Source organism: Anolis carolinensis, chromosome X (genome assembly GCF_035594765.1).
Source record: "Anolis carolinensis isolate JA03-04 chromosome X, rAnoCar3.1.pri, whole genome shotgun sequence".
NCBI classification, from domain to species: Eukaryota; Metazoa; Chordata; class Lepidosauria; order Squamata; family Dactyloidae; genus Anolis; species Anolis carolinensis.
Window position 1 is genome coordinate 7,673,463 of NC_085847.1, and position 17,500 is coordinate 7,690,962.

Sequence of the window (17,500 nt, forward strand, 5' to 3'; positions counted from 1 at the left end):
CCCTGGCTCAGTGGGAGGAGATCCTGGGAGTCATATAATAATAATACTGGTTTCGTATCCCTTCTCTGGAGATCCATAAACATAATAATCATAGTAATAATAATAATAATAATAATAATAATAATAATAATAATAATAATAATAATATGCATTCTGCAACGTCTCCACTACAAAGTGCATGCAGTTTGGCTCCCACTTTGGCCCTGGCTCAATAATAATAATAATACAGTTTGAGTATCCCTTCTCTGTAGATCCCTCAATATTAGTAATAATAATACAGTTTGAGTATCCCTTCTCCGTAGATCCCTACATATTATTATTAGTAATAACAATAATAATACAGTTTGAGTATCCCTTCTCCATAGATCCCTAAATATTATTATTAGTAGTAATAATAATACAGTTTGAATATCCCTTCTCCATAGATCCCTAAATATTATTATTAGTAATAACAATAATACAGTTTGAGTATCCCTTCTCCATAGATCCCTAAATATTATTATTAGTAGTAATAATAATACAGTTTGAGTATCCCTTCTCCATAGATCCCTAAATATTATTATTAGTAATAACAATAATAATACAGTTTGAGTATCCCTTCTCCATAGATCCCTAAATATTATTATTAGTAGTAATAATACAGTTTGAGTATCCCTTCTCCATAGATCCCTAAATATTATTATTAGTAGTAATAATAATACAGTTTGAGTATTCCTTCTCCATAGATCCCTAAATATTATTATTAGTAATAACAATAATACAGTTTGAGTATCCCTTCTCCATAGATCCCTAAATATTATTAGTAATAACAATAATAATACAGTTTGAGTATCCCTTCTCCGTAGATCCCTAAATATTATTATTAGTAGTAATAACAATAATACAGTTTGAGTATCCCTTCTCCGTAGATCCCTAAATATTATAAGTAATAATAATAACAGTTTGAGTATTTTGTAGATCCCTAAAAATTATTAGTAGTAACAATAATACAGTGTGAGTATGCATTCTCTGTAGATCCCTAAATATTAGTATTAGTAATAATAATAATAATAATACAGTTTGAGTATTTTGTAGATCCCTAAAAATTATTATTAGTAGTAGTAACAATAATACAGTGTGAGTATCCATTCTCTATAGATCCCTAAATATATTAGAAATAATAATAATAATAATAACAATAACAGTTTGAGTATTTCGTAGATCCCTAAATATTATTAGTAATAATAATACAGTATGAGTACCCCTTCTCCGTAGATCCCTACATATTATTATTAGTAATAATAATAATACAGTTTGGGTATCCCTTCTCCGTAGATCCCTAAATATTATAAGTATTATTATTATTATTAATAATAATAATAATAATAATAATAATAATACAATTTGAGTATCCCTTCTCCGCAGATCCCTAAATATTATTATTAATAATAATGAAAATAATGATAATAGTAATACAGGTTTAGTATCCCTTCTCTGTAGATCCGTAACTATGATAATAATAATCTGCATTCTGCAGAATGCTTGCAGTTTGGCTCCCACTTTGACCCTGGCTCAATGGCAGGAGACTCTGGGAGTTGTAGTTTGAAGCAAGCAACCATTTCAGGACTCCACTGACTTTCCTTGGAAGTTTCTGCCTCTCAAAAAAAGCCACCGATTTGTCTGAAAGTGCCTTAAGCTTTCTCTGCCTGGAGCTTCAGGGCTGAAAAAGGAGCCTTCCTTCTTCATTCTGTTCGCAACAAACCCACAAATATTTCCCTTTTCGTCCAAACTGGAGGCCTCGGTGGGACAGTTCAAAACTAAAGGAGATTTTTAAAATCCTTCCCAATTTACTTTGGAAACTCCAGGAAAAAAAGGGGACTTGACTGGTAAGAAATGAGAGCAAACTTTAGTAAACTTGGGCTCTTTTTTGGAGTCCCTAGACCTTTAGTTTCCTTGTTATTGTTTGGAATTGAAGCCTACAAGTCAAGCCGAAGGCCCAGAGCAAGATGAGAAAACTTTATGAAAACTATATCTATCTATCTATATATATGGAACAATAAAGTTGTTGCTTTACTTTATTCCAATAGAAATAATATTTAAAAAAATATTTATATATATATAAATTTTATTAGAAAAACAATTTATGAAAGTGTAATATTATTATTAACATAAAATATTTAAATATATGTTTTGAATTGTATTCGAACAAAAAACAATATTTTTGAAAACAATATATTCAAGTTTAACATTATCATTATTCACATAAAATAATTAAAATATTTATATATGTGTTTTGAATTTTGTTAGGACAAAAACAATTTTTTGAAAACAATATATTAAAGTTTAATATTATCATTATTAACATAAACATTTAAATATTAGAAGAAAATAATATTTTAAAAATTTGGAAGTTTCTGATTTTATTTTATTAGGAAAAAAAGATTGTATTTTTTAATTTAAACAAATATACTAAAGCAGAGTTTTTGTCTCGACTCTATGGAAAAATTCACCCGCCGTAAACAACGAGGCTTCCTATCCATATCAAGCCTGCCTGGAATTGCATTCAAAACAGACTACAACTTAAAGTATATGTATATGTGTATATATGTGTGTGTGTGTGTATGTATATGTATATCCAAGAATTATTTGCATGCAAACAAAGACATATAACCGGAATAATAAAATATCGGCTGCATTTAAAATCAGGGAATTATTTTTTCCCCCTTAAGAATTTTTCCCATCCTTAAGCAAAGGAGACTTGTACTTTTGAAGAATTGAAACTGAATATTATACAGACTGGGATAGAAATTTCATGTTATTATTATACCCATAGGCACTGGATCTAGATAAATCTATTGGCTATAGATACATATATGTTTCAGTGTATCTATATATATATATAAACATGTACATATATATGTAAACATATACATACTGCATACATTGAAAAATATATGTATCTATAGTCATATATATATATTCACACATATATATGAATCTAGATAAATCTATTGACTATAGATGCATATATTTTTCAATGTATGCAATATATATATATACATATAAATGTAAACATACATATTGCATACATTGAAAAATGTATGTATCTATAGTCATATACATATATTCACACATATATACGGATCTAGATAAATCTATTGACTATAGAGATACATATATTTTTCAATGTATTCAATATGTATATGTTTATATATATATGCCTTGTACAAAAGTATATAAAAGCCTTAATCTAGGGAAACATATTGCATATAGATACAAATATTTTCCAATATCTGTGAAATATATATCCACAAATGCCTTCTATAAGATGAAGGCTACAGAGAGAAGTGAGACGAATTTAATATAATTTCAATACAAACGGGAGGCATTTCATATATATATTTATAGAGAGAAATATATATTTGTGTGCATATCTATATACCTCTTCTGTAAGGCCCCAAAGCTATATATATAAAAATCTGTCCTCAATATTTATTTATTTTTAAATCTATATAAGATAAAGCATAGTAAAATAGGAAGCATTGAAAACATATTTGTTCCATATTTATTTTGAAAATGTATATCAAAGCGAAGGCCAGAAGAGTTGAGAAACGACAGGCATTTAATATGTAAGTAGATTGGTTCAATGTTTTATCATATTGTATATGAAAGCCTCCTATAAGACAAATTTCGAGAAACATAGAGAAACAATATCTTTCTCCAATATTTCTGAAAAATAATGCTTTCTCTAAGAGGCGGCAGGCCTCAAGGCCTCAGGCGCAGAGAAATGGGAGGCATTTAGTACTAATATAAATATATCTCTATACCTGTATATATATCCAAACACATATATATCTGTACGAAAGATTCTAATAAAAAAAAGACCATGCAAAATAGCAAAATGAGATTCTATATTATGTATAAATATATATATGTGTGTGTGTATATGGTGATGCATAGGTTTCATAGGATTTTCTGAAGCAAGGAGCCTTTACAAATATTTTTTCCAATCCCTTCCTCTGAAATATACATATAATGCACATCAAGGTACACAAAAACATCACTGCTCATCCCATTTCTCTGTCTCCTATGAGTTTTGTTTGACTGAAGGCTCACCTCTACACCTAGACAATACAATAATAGATATAAACACAAACACAGAGGCCTGCATTCTGTTGCTAGTCCTACCTAAAGCCAGCCCAATGGGATTTCAGCCATTCTAATGGGAAAGAACCCATCGAATTCCAACCAGAAAGAAGGCAAATCACCTTGGAGAGACCCTCTCCTGGAGTCACTTTCAGGAAAGGTCTGGTGACAGGCAGGAGACCACATTTGTGGAAGTGGATCAACCTTTGGTAGTCAGAGGCCTTGGAGCAGCATCCTAGACTTTCCTATGGAGTTTTAGGAACTCCCTTCCTTGCAATTTGTATTATTACTATTATTATTATTTTCTATTTTGCCCTTTCTCCCCATAAGGAGTCAATGCGACTAACAATCAATCCTATAACAATTAAAAGGAGATGAGTACAAATACATTATCATAATAATAATTATAGGGCACAGATGGGGAATTATAGGACCCTTCCACCCAGCCATATAACCCAGAATGTCAAAGCAGATAAATAATAATAATAATAATAATAATAATAATAATAGAACAAAGCTTTATTTATAGGCCACCCTACCTTCCCAATAATCCACAATATCTGCCTTGAATTGGGTTATCTGCATCCACACTGCCATATAATCCAATTCAATGTGGATTTTGTTATACAGCTGTGTGGAAGGGGCCATAGTTTCCTCTGCCTTCCCAGATTGTTAAATGATTGTACTTTTCTTGCATGGCAGGGGGTCGGACTAGATGGCCCGTCCAACTCTATTATTTTGTGGTTCTATAATTCCTTCTTCTTTAAAGACCATTCTGGAGGGAGGCATGAGATGGGATGGAGCGACACTTCCAAAGAAGTGTCATATGGTCAGGTGTAGAGCCACATAAGTCTGAGTCTACACCAAGCATAGATGGATCTCTCCACTCCCCATCTCATGCAACTTAAGATGCATTCTTTGGTCGGGTAGATCCAGCGAAAAGTTGAAATGGGAGACACAACCCCCTCCCCGTGTCAGAAACCTTCCCACCTCGGAGAATAAGCTTTTTCTGGCTCTTCCTCACTCCAAAGAGAAGGGGGAAAAACCCGACTTTTGGCCAACTATGTTTTCCAACGCGAGGAATCTCTCCCCACTTCGAAATCCAAAGGGAAAGAAGGCCTTAAAGGCGCAGAGAGTGGCGCAAAAAGCCAAGGCCGGGTTTGTGGGGCTTCCGAGGCGCAAAGCTGCCTGCCTCCTCCTCCCCCCCCCCCCGGTTCGGCCCTATAGCTTCCCCAGCTGGGCCCCAAGGGGAGCCTGGCGCCTGGCTGCCTCCTCGCCCCTCCGAGCGCCAATCCGCCTTGACAGAACCAGGCCGCCGAGGCCGGCGTCAAAGCAACCGCGGTTGGAGCGCCGTTGCGCCCTCGCTACGAAGAGCGAGGCCAAGGCGGAGAAAGGGGCGACGGAGGGGGGAAGTGGGGGCGTGCTGGCCTGCGTCAGGCTCCCCCCTCTTCGCCCTCCGGGGCCTCAAGGCTGGGGGTCCCCGCTTCGTTTCGAACAGAGCCGGGAAGTAAGGTCCCCCTAGGAACGTCTCCAAACGCTTTGCGCCTTGGCTGGGCCTAGAATGCTTGGCTGCCGTGCCGTGCGCCCTGGCTGAAACGTCAGGACGCGGGGGGGAAAGGGAGGCAATGGGAGAAGGGGGAGAAGGAGGAGGAGGAGAGGGGGCTCCGTTCCTTGCTCCGTTCCTTGCTCCGTTCCCTGCCGTTACCTTCCTCAACGCATCTCCGTTGCCTCTGGAGCGCCAGTCAGCAGCAGCTCGGCGCAGGCGCCTCTCCAGCAGCCATCTCCTCGGCTTGGGCTTGGGCTTCTCCGGCTTTGGCTTCCCCTTCTCTCTCTCCACCCCAGCGGAGAGGAGGGCAAGCGTTTCTCTCCCTCTCCAACCCCCCCGGACCTTTCTCCACCGATTTGCGCTCGCTTTTGCTTCTCTCTTTGGAAAGCTTTCCCCAGAGAGAGAGAGAGAGAGAGAGAGAGAGACAGAGGAGCCCTCTCCTGGCCTCAGCTGGATGGGCTGATCTTCATTTTTAAAAAATAAAAATAAAACTATAACAAGGGGTTAAAGCAAAGGGGGGGGGAGCAAGGCAGAGAAAGCAATTGGAAGGAGGAGGGAAAAGAAGTTGTATTTGTGCGCGCAAAGGCGGTGGAGGCCTGGACAGAACAGGTTGGCTTTGAGCAAGGAAAGGAATCCTTGGAAGAGGCAAGGGAAGCAAGTGGGGCAAGTGGGGCGCGTTGAGCCCTCCCCAGCCAACCAGTGCAAAGAGGGGCCGGCTTCTCCTCCTCTTCCTCCTCTTTTCCCAGCCTCTGTCCTCCCCCCCCCCCTTCTTCCCTCTCTCTTTGGCACAAAGACACACACACATCCACGCACCCGCCGCTCTGTTCCCACCCATTCTCTCCCTCCCTTTTGGAGCCTCCTCCTCCTCCTCCTTCTATCCATCTTTCCCCACCAGAAAGAGACGGGGGGGGGGGGGAGAGGGAGGGCATCCCCAGACTCCAGGAGTCTGCTCGGGTTTGTCTTTCCCAGCCCTCCGCCTCCTTCTTTCCTTTCTCTCCCCCCTCCCACCTACCCAAAACCTACAACCTAACACAAACCATCCACACACAGCCTTGCCGACCCCGCCTCCGCGCGATTAACGCGCGTCAGGGACACCACAGAAGAACCGTCTTCACGCAAGACTTTACAACTGAGTTGCTGTGAGTTTTCCGGACTGTCTGGGCAATTGTTCCAGGCGCATTCTCTCCTGATGTTTCCTGACATCCTCAGAGGTGGTGAGGTCCTTTGGGGTTGATATATCTCCAGGGTGGGAGAAAAAAATAACTCTTTGTTCGAAGCCGGTGTGAATGTTTCAATCGACCACCTTGATTAGCATTGAGTAGCCTTGCAGCTTCAAACCCTGGCTGCTTCCTGCCTGGGGGGGGGGAAGGAATCCTTTGTTGGGAGGTGTTGTCTGGCCCTGATTGTTTCATGCTTGGGATTCCCCTCTTTTCTGAGTGTGGTTCTTTATACAGTAGAGTCTCACTTATCCAACATTCACTTATCCAAGGTTCTGGATTATCCAGCGCATTTTTTTGTAGTCAATGTTTTCAATACATCATGATATTTTGGTGCTACATTCGTAAATACAGTAATTACTACATAGCATTAATGTGTAATGAACTACTTTTTCTGTCGAATTTGTGTATAACATGATGGTTTTGGTGCTTAATTTGTAAAATCATAACCTAATTTGATGTTTAATAGGCTTCTCCTTAATCTCTCCTTGTTATCCAACGTTCTGCCGGGCCCGTTTATGTTGGATAAGTGAGACTCTACTGTATATCCTGATTTTAGAATTTTTTAAATATTGAGTTCACTTTCTGTTGAAACTGTCCACAAGACAAGAGTTTTTTCTCCCGTTCTTACTCCACAGATACATAAACCCCACTTGCATAGCTTCCACAACAGACCTTAGAACCTCTGAGGGTGCCTGTTACAGAAGCAGGCGAAACGTCGGGAGAGAATGCTTCTGGGACTTGGCCAGACAGCCAGAAAAACTCACAGCATTGGGGCCATGAAAGCCTTCGACAGCAGCCTTTTGGGAGAGAAAATATATAACTTCTTGACTCTTTTTGGAGAGGTTGCATTATGGAACCATGGATAGATAGATAGATAGATAGATAGATAGATAGATAGATAGATAGATAGATAGATAGATAGATAGAGAGTGGATACACATTTCCTGCAAGTTTGTTGGGCCTTTTTTAACACTCTTTCCCCACTTTGGAGAAATAGAAACGCAACCTTGTTGTTTTCTCTCCGGCTGAGGCAGGCAGGAGGAATGCGTCCAAGGCGGCAGCAGACCCGACACAAGCTCGGCTGAACTCCAAATAAGCAAGCCGTCAAAGGGATGTTTGGACCGACTTCTCCCCCCCCCCCCTTTCTCTCTCCTTTCTTTGACTTTCTCCCACTCCGCAAGGAAAGAGAAATGGATGATTTCGGAGGGGAAGAGTTGAAGAGGTCAGGGAAAGATAAACACGCGCGCTGTCGAGGCGGGGAGGCTTGAAGCGAGCCAGGTTGGGAGCCCGGTCGCCGCCTCGGATCCACAGAAATCCGGATTCTCCGAGCAGAGAATCCACCCTCTCCTGGAGTCACCTTCAAGGAGAGGCCTGGCGACAGGCAGGAGGCAAGATTTGCGGGAGTGGACCCACGTTCTGCAGCCAGGCAACATCCCAAACTTTCCTATTGCGTTCCTTTTTTGCCATTTTGATTGTGATTATTGTTATCCATTTAAATCTTACTCCCTATAGGGACTCAAGGTGGCTGACAATCCTGTAACAATCGAATATCTAAAAAGAGGCGAGTATAAATACATAATAATAATAATAATAATAATAATAATAATAATAATAATAATAACGATCTGCCAACTGCAAAAGGCCAGCCTACTGGGATCTGCGCGCATCATCCGAAAATACATCATACACTTGGGAAGTGTTCGACTTGTGATTTTGTGATATGAAATCCAGCATGTCTATCTTGTTTGCTGTGTCATAATAAAATAATAATAATACATCACACAGTCCTAGACACTTGGGAAGTGTCCGACTTGTGATTTTGTGATATGAAATCCAGCATGTCTATCTTGTTTGCTGTGTCATACAATATAATAATAATAATAATAATAATAATAATAATAATAATAATAATAATGGGTTGCTTGGGTGTTGGTCTCACAAAGGGCACACATGGGGAATAATAGGACCTTTCCACACAGAATATCAAGGCAGATCATCCACAATATCTAACCCTGAGTTGCCCCACTCACTCTCCATGCATTTTGTGGTTACTGCATGATATAAACAATGTGGCTTTTAAATGGCACGACAAGAGAGTTGAATCATTCTTTCCCTGTGCGCTTGCAGGATCTGGCCTCAATGGGAATGCCATCCTTGGCTAGAATAGAGTAGAATTACTTTTTTTTTTTGTCATTGTACATAGTGCGATTAAATGCCACCCCCAATACGCATGATATATGTAGAATTACAAAAAAACACAGCAACCCACACATTCGAATCACTTCCCGAAGAGAAGCCCGAATTCTTGGCGACTTTACGCAACCCGGACGCAAACCCTTTGCCTTGAAAACTTTTGGAAGTGCATTATAAGGCCTCGTAGATCCGACCAAAGAAGCCAGGAAAATGAAAAAGACCTTTCCACGCATGCATTTGACTCTAAGAGCCAACCCACACATATAGGGAAAAGAAAGAAAGGCAAAGTTTTCTCCAACTTTGGGGACTTTCCTCCTGCCCTTCGGCAAGGTGCTTCCCCAAGTGGATCTGGATTCGGGACCCGGTTTGAGAGATAGAATATTCGCCTTCATACAAGGATTTGAGATATATAATATTTACCTTCACACAAGAGTTTGAGATAGATAATATTCACCTTCATACAAGGGTTTGAGAGATAGAATATTTACCTTCATATAAGGGTTTGAAATAGATAATATTTACCTTCATATAAGGGTTTGAGATAGATAATATTTACCTTCACACAAGAGTTTGAGATATAGAATATTCACCTTCATACAAGGGTTTGAGATATAGAATATTTACCTTCATATAAAGGTTTGAGAGGTATAATATTTACCTTCATATAAGGGTTTGAGATATAGAATATTTACCTTCACACAAGAGTTTGAGATATATAGTATTTACCTTCATTCAAGGGTTTGAGATAGATAATATTTACCTTCATTCAAGGGTTTGAGATAGATAATATTTACCTTCACACAAGAGTTTAAGATATAGAATATTTACCTTCATATAAGGGTTTGAGAGAGATAATATTCACCTTCACACAAGGGTTTGAGAGATATAATATTTACCTTCTTATAAGGGTTTGAGAGAGATAATATTCGCCTTCACACAAGAGTTTGAGATAAATAACATTTGCCTTCATACAAGAAGGGCAGAATACATTTGTTCTGAACAGGACTTCAGAAAAGTGTGTGTGTGTGTGTATATATATATATATAGTGTGTGTGTGTGTATGTGTGTGTGTATATATATCCATCTACATATACACTATATACACACACAGACTCTTGCTCTGTGTTAAATTATAGATGTGTATAGATAGACAGTATATGGATAGTATGTGTGTGTATCTCTTTCTCTCTCTCTCTTAGACATACACATATATACATGCAGAATATACTGTGTATACTCTGAGGCTGGATCTACACTGCTATATAATCCACATGATCAAAATTGATAATCCACAACATCCCCCTTGAAATGGATTAAACCAGGCCCCTTCTACACTGCCACATACAAGCTAGATTCTCTGCTTTGAATTGGATTATTTGCCAGTGTAGGCTCCTGTCCATGTCCAGGACTTTGATAATCCGGTTTATATGTCGGTGTAGACTCCAGGGTCGGAATCTACACTGCCATATGATGCAGTTCAAAGCAGATAACCTGGTTTTTATACACAGCTATATATCCCAGACTATCGAGGCGAAAAATCTCACAAGATCTGCTTTGAACCGGGTTATCTGAGTCCACACTGCCATCCAGATTGTACATGGCAGTGTAGCTCCAGCCATAGACATATTATAGTACACATTTTCTGAAACTATGTGTGGGGGTAAATATGCACACACACATATATAATATTTAGATATATATTATCTCAGTACCTATATTATATCTATTATATATACATACAGAGTATATGCTGTAGATATATATATATTAAATAGAAAAATAACACAGAGACATATGTATAGCTCCAGACATCATAATATCTCTATGTATATATATATTTTCTCTCTCTTTAGCACACAATAGAATTTTTAAATTATAAAATATCCCGCAATTACTTTCGAGACTTTTCCTCGCGTTTTGGAAAGTCTATAGGCTTTGGGAGATATAATTCGGCTCTTTGAAAGTTTCCAAAACTTTCCAAGCCCGACTCCTATCGAGTATATCTATCTATCTACATATACTTATATAAAATCCCACGCTTCACCAACGCCTCGAGTTCACCAAATTATTCCTGGCAATAGACACTGGATTATTATTATTATTATTATTATTATTATTATTATTATTAATAATAATAATAATAATAATAATAATGCGTTAGTTCCTCTTCGGCTCTAGAGCGCCTCTCACCATCCCAAGCCCAATATGTGTGTCTCTGTGTGTGTATATATATATATACACTATATACACATATATATACACACACAAAACTCTTCATCCATGCCTCAAACTTTCCAAGTTGTTGGTAGCAATGGATAATAATAATAATTAATATTTATTATTATTATTAGGTTTCCTTTCGAGTTTAGCTCCAACCGTTCTCTCACCTTTCCAAGCCTGGTTCCAATATAGATATAGATATATGCGCGCACACAATACACACACACACACACATATAAAAAACATACATATACACTATTTATGTACATACACACACTATATATGTGTATATATCTATACACACAAATGCACTATATATATACACAAAGAGACAGACATACATAAACATATGTATGTTACCTTATATACAGGCACACACAAACACTAGCTACATCCATACCTATAGACTCTATACGTATCTATACGTATATATAGTGTGTATGTATATGTATATATATTTATCCATCCATATATATCCACACACTAGCTATCTACTCTCTCTATATATATATGGTATATGTGTATAGATAAGATAGTGTATGTATATATAGTGTGTGCGCATATATACAGACATATATATATTGTGTGTGTATAGATAGTGTATAGATAGATAGGGTATGGATAGTGTATGTATATATAGTGTGTATGTATATATGTGTGTGTCTATATATATATACATACACACTATATATACATACACTATCCATACCCTATATCTATAGACTATCTATATACACACACTATATATGTCTATATATATATATAGTGTGTATAGATAGTGTATAGATAGATAGGGTATGGATAGTGTATGTATATATATAGGCATATATACACAGACATACATGTACATACGTATATACACTTTCTATCTATATAAGCACACACACAAACACTATATATATACAGTATATCTATCTATCTATACACATACAGTATGTGTGTATATACCCAACTATATATATATATCTATACACACACATATATAATACATGCACATATATACACTATCTATTTATATACATATATACACCCACTATATATGTGCATATATCTATACAGACAATATTATACAGATAAATATTATTTATTTATTTTCATATAAAATAATACACATATATATATCGGGGTAAATTGCAGGGAAATATGATGTAGAGATTCACTTTTAGCATACTTATTTACTGTATTATGATAAGTGTCTTATTTAACTTGCTACGTGGAGTTTTGTTTGGCTCGGTCCGGTGATATGGCCTAAGGGCTAACCAATGCAATATATATACAGTAGAGTCTCACTTATCCAAGCCTCGCTTATCCAAGTTTCTGGATTATCCAAGCCATTTTTGTAGTCAATGTTTTCAATATATCGTGATATTTTGGTGCTAAATTTGTAAATACGGTAATTACAACATAACATTACTGCGCATTGAACTACTTTTTCAGTCAAATTTGTTGTATAACATGATGTTTTGGTGCTTAATTTGTAAAATCATCATCTAATTTGATGTTTAATAGGCTTTTCCTTAATCCCTCCTTATTATCCAAGATATTCACTTATCCAAGCTTCTGCCGGCCCGTTTAGCTTGGATAAGTGAGACTCTACGGTATATAGTATATAGTGTATATATATATATATGTATCTATATACACTATCCAGACAGATACATTCGAGATAGAGAGTCTCTTTATCCAAAACTTCCCTTTCCAGCCTGGCTTCAACCACTGCAAATTTCTCGTGGAGCTTCTTAATAATAGTAATATTAGCAATAATATTAGTAATAATAATAGTAATATTAGTAATAATGATGATGATAGGGTCCAGGATGATGAGAATAGTATTAAGAATGGGTTCCAGGGAGAGGCTCTCACCTTTGGGCTTCTGCGAGGCTCCGGACCAGGTTGGGGAGGCTTCGCGGATGCGGCGACCCTGTTGTCCTCCTCCCCCGACACCCGCGGCTTTGCGGTCTGGGGCTCCGTCAAGCTCGGGGCGTTTGCCCGGCCATCGCGCCCAGAAAAGAACGCGGCTTCGAGGGCTCGCGCCTGCCTCGCCCGCTCGCCAGCCTATAAGGCGCGGAGACGTCACGGCCCACGCGGCCGGCCTCCCGGGTCACGCGGGAGCCTTGAAAGAGCCCCCTCCCCCCTCCCCTCCCCCCCCTTTGGAGTGGGCCTGGGGCCGCCATGCAAAGGAATGCGGTGGGGAAAGAGTGGGGTGGGTGTGGGGCGGGGACCCACGTGTGAACGCGCCAAGAGTGGGCAGGACGCGGGAAGAGCCGTGTTCAATCCAAGAGCCCTCCTTTCCCCTTTGCAAAAGCCTTGGGTGCAAAACTCACGCCTAGAACTGATATTATTAATCCACTAATATTAGCAATAATAGCAATAATAGTCGTATTAGTATTATTAATCAGAATATATGATTGGAGATTTCCTTTCGCTTTGCACCTTGCCACAGGCGTCCTTTCTCACGCCTAGAACGGATATTATTAATCCACTAATATTAGCAATAATAGTCTTATTAGTATTATTCATCAGAATGCCTTGCCGCCCTATATGAGAGCCATGCGTGAGTTGGGGCCTTTTACCCTCGCACTCAAGACCTGGCTCTTTACTAGAGCTTTTAATCTAGGTTAATTTTATCAATATTTGTATGTATGTATTTTTATCCTTTACAATTTTATCTTGTAAATCGCTTAGAGCATCGTGGGTGGAGGGCGATTAATAAGTAATTAAATGATGATGATGATGATATATGATTGGAGATTTTCTTTCGCTTTGCACCTTGCCACAGGCGTCCTTTCTCACGCCTAGAATGGATATTATTAATCCACTAATATTAGCAATAATAGCAATAATAGTCGTATTAGTATTACTAATCAGAATATATGACTGGAGACGGAGCCTCCGGTGGCCTAGGGGATAAAATCCTCCTGACTTGAAGGTTGGGTTGCTGACCTGAAGGCTGCCAGGTTCGAATCCCACCCGGGGAGAGCACGGATGAGCTCCCTCTATCAGCTCCAGCTCCATGCGGGGACATGAGAGAAGCCTCCCACAAGGATGGTAAAAACATCAAAAAACATCCGGGCAATGTCCCCTTGGTAACGTCCTTGCAGACGGCCAATTCTCTCACTCCAGAAGCAACTCCGGCGTCCTTTCTCACGCCTAGAATGGATATTATTAATCCACTAATAACAGCAATCATTTATTTATTTACTTATTACAATACTTATATCCCGCCCTTCTCACCCATAGGGGACTCAGGGCGGCTTACAATAAAACACAATATAAAAATATTACAGACAATTCAATCAATTAAAAATTACATACATTAAAATATATAATTAAAATATACATATAAATACTATTAGTACTATTAAGCAGAGCATATGGTTGGGGTTATTTGTTTTTTGCACCTTGCCACAGACGTTCTTTCTCACGCCTAGAATGAATATTATCAATCCACTAATATGAATATTATTAATCCACTAATAATAGCAATAATAGTCGCATTAGTACTATTAAGCAGAGCATATGGTTGGGGTTATTTTTTTGCACCTTGTCACAGACGTTCTTTTTCACGCCTAGAATGAATATCAATCCACTAATATTAGCAACAATAGTATTAGTACTATTAAGCAGAGCATATGAATTGTATTTTGTCTCTTTGCATTCTCGCTCACGCCTAGAATGAAAATTATTAATCCACTAATAATAGCAATAATAGTATTAGTATTATTAATCAAAGCATATGATTGGGTTTTTCTTTCTCTTTGCACCTTGCCACAGGCTTTCGTTCTCACGCCTAGAATGGGCATTATTAATTCACTAATATTAGCAATAATAGCAATAATAGTCGTATTAGTACTATTAATCAGAGCATATGATTGTTTCTTTTACCTCTTTGCACCTGTGCCATCTGGCCAGGACAACAAAACAGCTCTCAACAGGTCACATTGTCAAAAGGAGAGAGAGAGAAAGAGAGCATGTGGTCTGCAGCTCCTTTCACGACTTCTCAGGAACAGTACGGTCAAAGAAGCTGCCTTTCCCAGGCCGGAATCACCGGTTTGCTGTGAGTTTTCCGGGCTGTATGGTCATGTTCCAGAAGGATTCTCTCCTGAAGCTTCGCCCACACCTATGGCAGGCATCCTCAGAGGTTGTGAAGGATGCCTGCCATAGATGTGGGCGAAACTTCAGGAGATAATGCTTTTAGAACATAGCTATACAGCCCGGAAAACTCGCAGCAACCCTGTTTTGCGTCTGTTTTGCAGGGGATGCGGGGAGAAGGCCGGGAAATTGGTCAAGCCCAGTCACTTCCAAAACCAGCCCGGAGGTAAGTGTGGCCATATTCGAAATATATGGCAATATATTAGCAATAATAATAATAATAATAATAATAATAATAATAATAATAATAATAATAATGTAATGCATATATAATCTAAAATAATATTATAATATACAATAATACAATACACATATAATCTAAAATAATAATACACATATAATAGACAATAATAATACAATATAATATAAAACTTTAATAGAAAATATAATACATATAGAGTATAATATAAAGTAATATAATACACATATAGTATAATACATATAATACCTAAATAATATAATACACATATAAATATAAATTAGTAATAAAATATAATACATATATAGTATAAGATAAAAGAATATAATACAAAATAATATAATGCACATATAATGCCTAAATAATATGATACATATATAAAATAAAATAATATATAATATACAGCAATAATATAATATAATACATATATAATATAACATGATAATATCATGTATAATATAAAATGAAATAATATAATACACAAATCATACAAAATTATAATACATATATAACTTACGGTAGTTTTAAGGAAAGTAGTTCAATTCATTTCTTAGCATTATAGTTAGTAGTTAGCATAGCCGCTTCGAATCTCTTTGAAGAGAGAACAAGCGGGAGGTAAATGAGTATGTAATCAATATAAATATAACAAAAAGATAATAATAAGACACTATTCGAGTCCCCTTTGGAGAGATAAAGCGGGGTATTATTATTAATAATAATAGTAATAATAATATCGAATAAATCTAATAAAAATAATGGCAACCAAACGATAAGAATAAAATATGATGAAAATATAATATGATAAAATCTAATAAATCTAATACAAATTAAAGACAACGATGACAACAACACATGAGGAAAATATAATAAAATCTAAATCTAATAATATAATAAAGTCTAAATCTAATATAATAAAATCTAAATCTAATAATATAACAAAGTCTAACTATAATATAATAAAATCTCAATATAATATTATAATATCATCATAATAAAATATAAGACAATAACATCTAATAAAGATAAAGACAACAATAATAAAGTAGAATGAAAATATAATAATATAGTAAAGAGAATAATATGATAATAATATAATGAAATATAACAAATCTAATAAAATCATAATGATCAATATAATATAAAACAGAATAGGAATTATGGAATAAATATAATAATATAATATATTACTATGGCTGTTATTTCAGGTAGAAAAAAATTACATAACAAAAGGTGTTTGCTCCCACTAGAACAGACTCAAGGAGGGACCCAAGCATAGGCAAGTTGTATTGAGTCACTGATTTTACTCCAGCCAGACTTAATAACAAGATGTAATAATTATAGTGAATAGGAAATCAAAGAACCAGGAACAACAACAACACAAATGCCCGACCCGAAGCCTGGGCTTTGGGATCCCTTTCTGATCCGCATTGACTTTTCCTCCTTTTATTTATTTCCAGGAAGAACCCTGGACTCTATTTTTTTGTGTGCAAAAGAACGACTCCCTTTTTGCAAAGGAAGGGCTCTGTTTTGCAAAGAGAAATATTTATATATATGTCCCAGACTCCTCTATATATATATATATATATATATATATATATATATATATATATATATATTTCTCTGTCTCTCAATAGTTTGTTAGCTGTGAAATGTCCCAAACTCCCCTATATATATATAGGGGAGTTTGGGACATTTCACAGCTAACAAACTATTGAGAGACAGAGAAAGAGAGAGTTAGTTAGCCAGAGCTTCCTGTCGGCTGTCGCCATCCCATAGATATAGATATATACCTTGGGACATTTCACAGCTAACTAACTAACTGAGTTAGTTACTTGTGAAACGTCC

General features: G+C 37.1%; 1 protein-coding gene across 4 annotated transcripts in view; it reads right to left on the reverse strand.

Annotated features, from left to right (window-relative positions):
* tbx5 (T-box transcription factor 5) overlaps positions 1-17,500 on the reverse strand; it is a 76,877-nt gene that overhangs the window by 26,342 nt on the left and 33,035 nt on the right. The window contains exon 1 of one of the 4 annotated variants that reach the window (XM_062958434.1): positions 13,168-13,323. The exons of 2 other annotated variants lie outside the window; for them this stretch is intronic. The gene's annotated coding sequence lies outside the window, so the exon portion shown is untranslated. Of the gene's footprint in view, positions 1-5,830; positions 6,344-13,167; positions 13,324-17,500 lie in introns of those variants that run through there. One more of the 4 variants, XM_062958435.1, reaches the window with a different exon arrangement.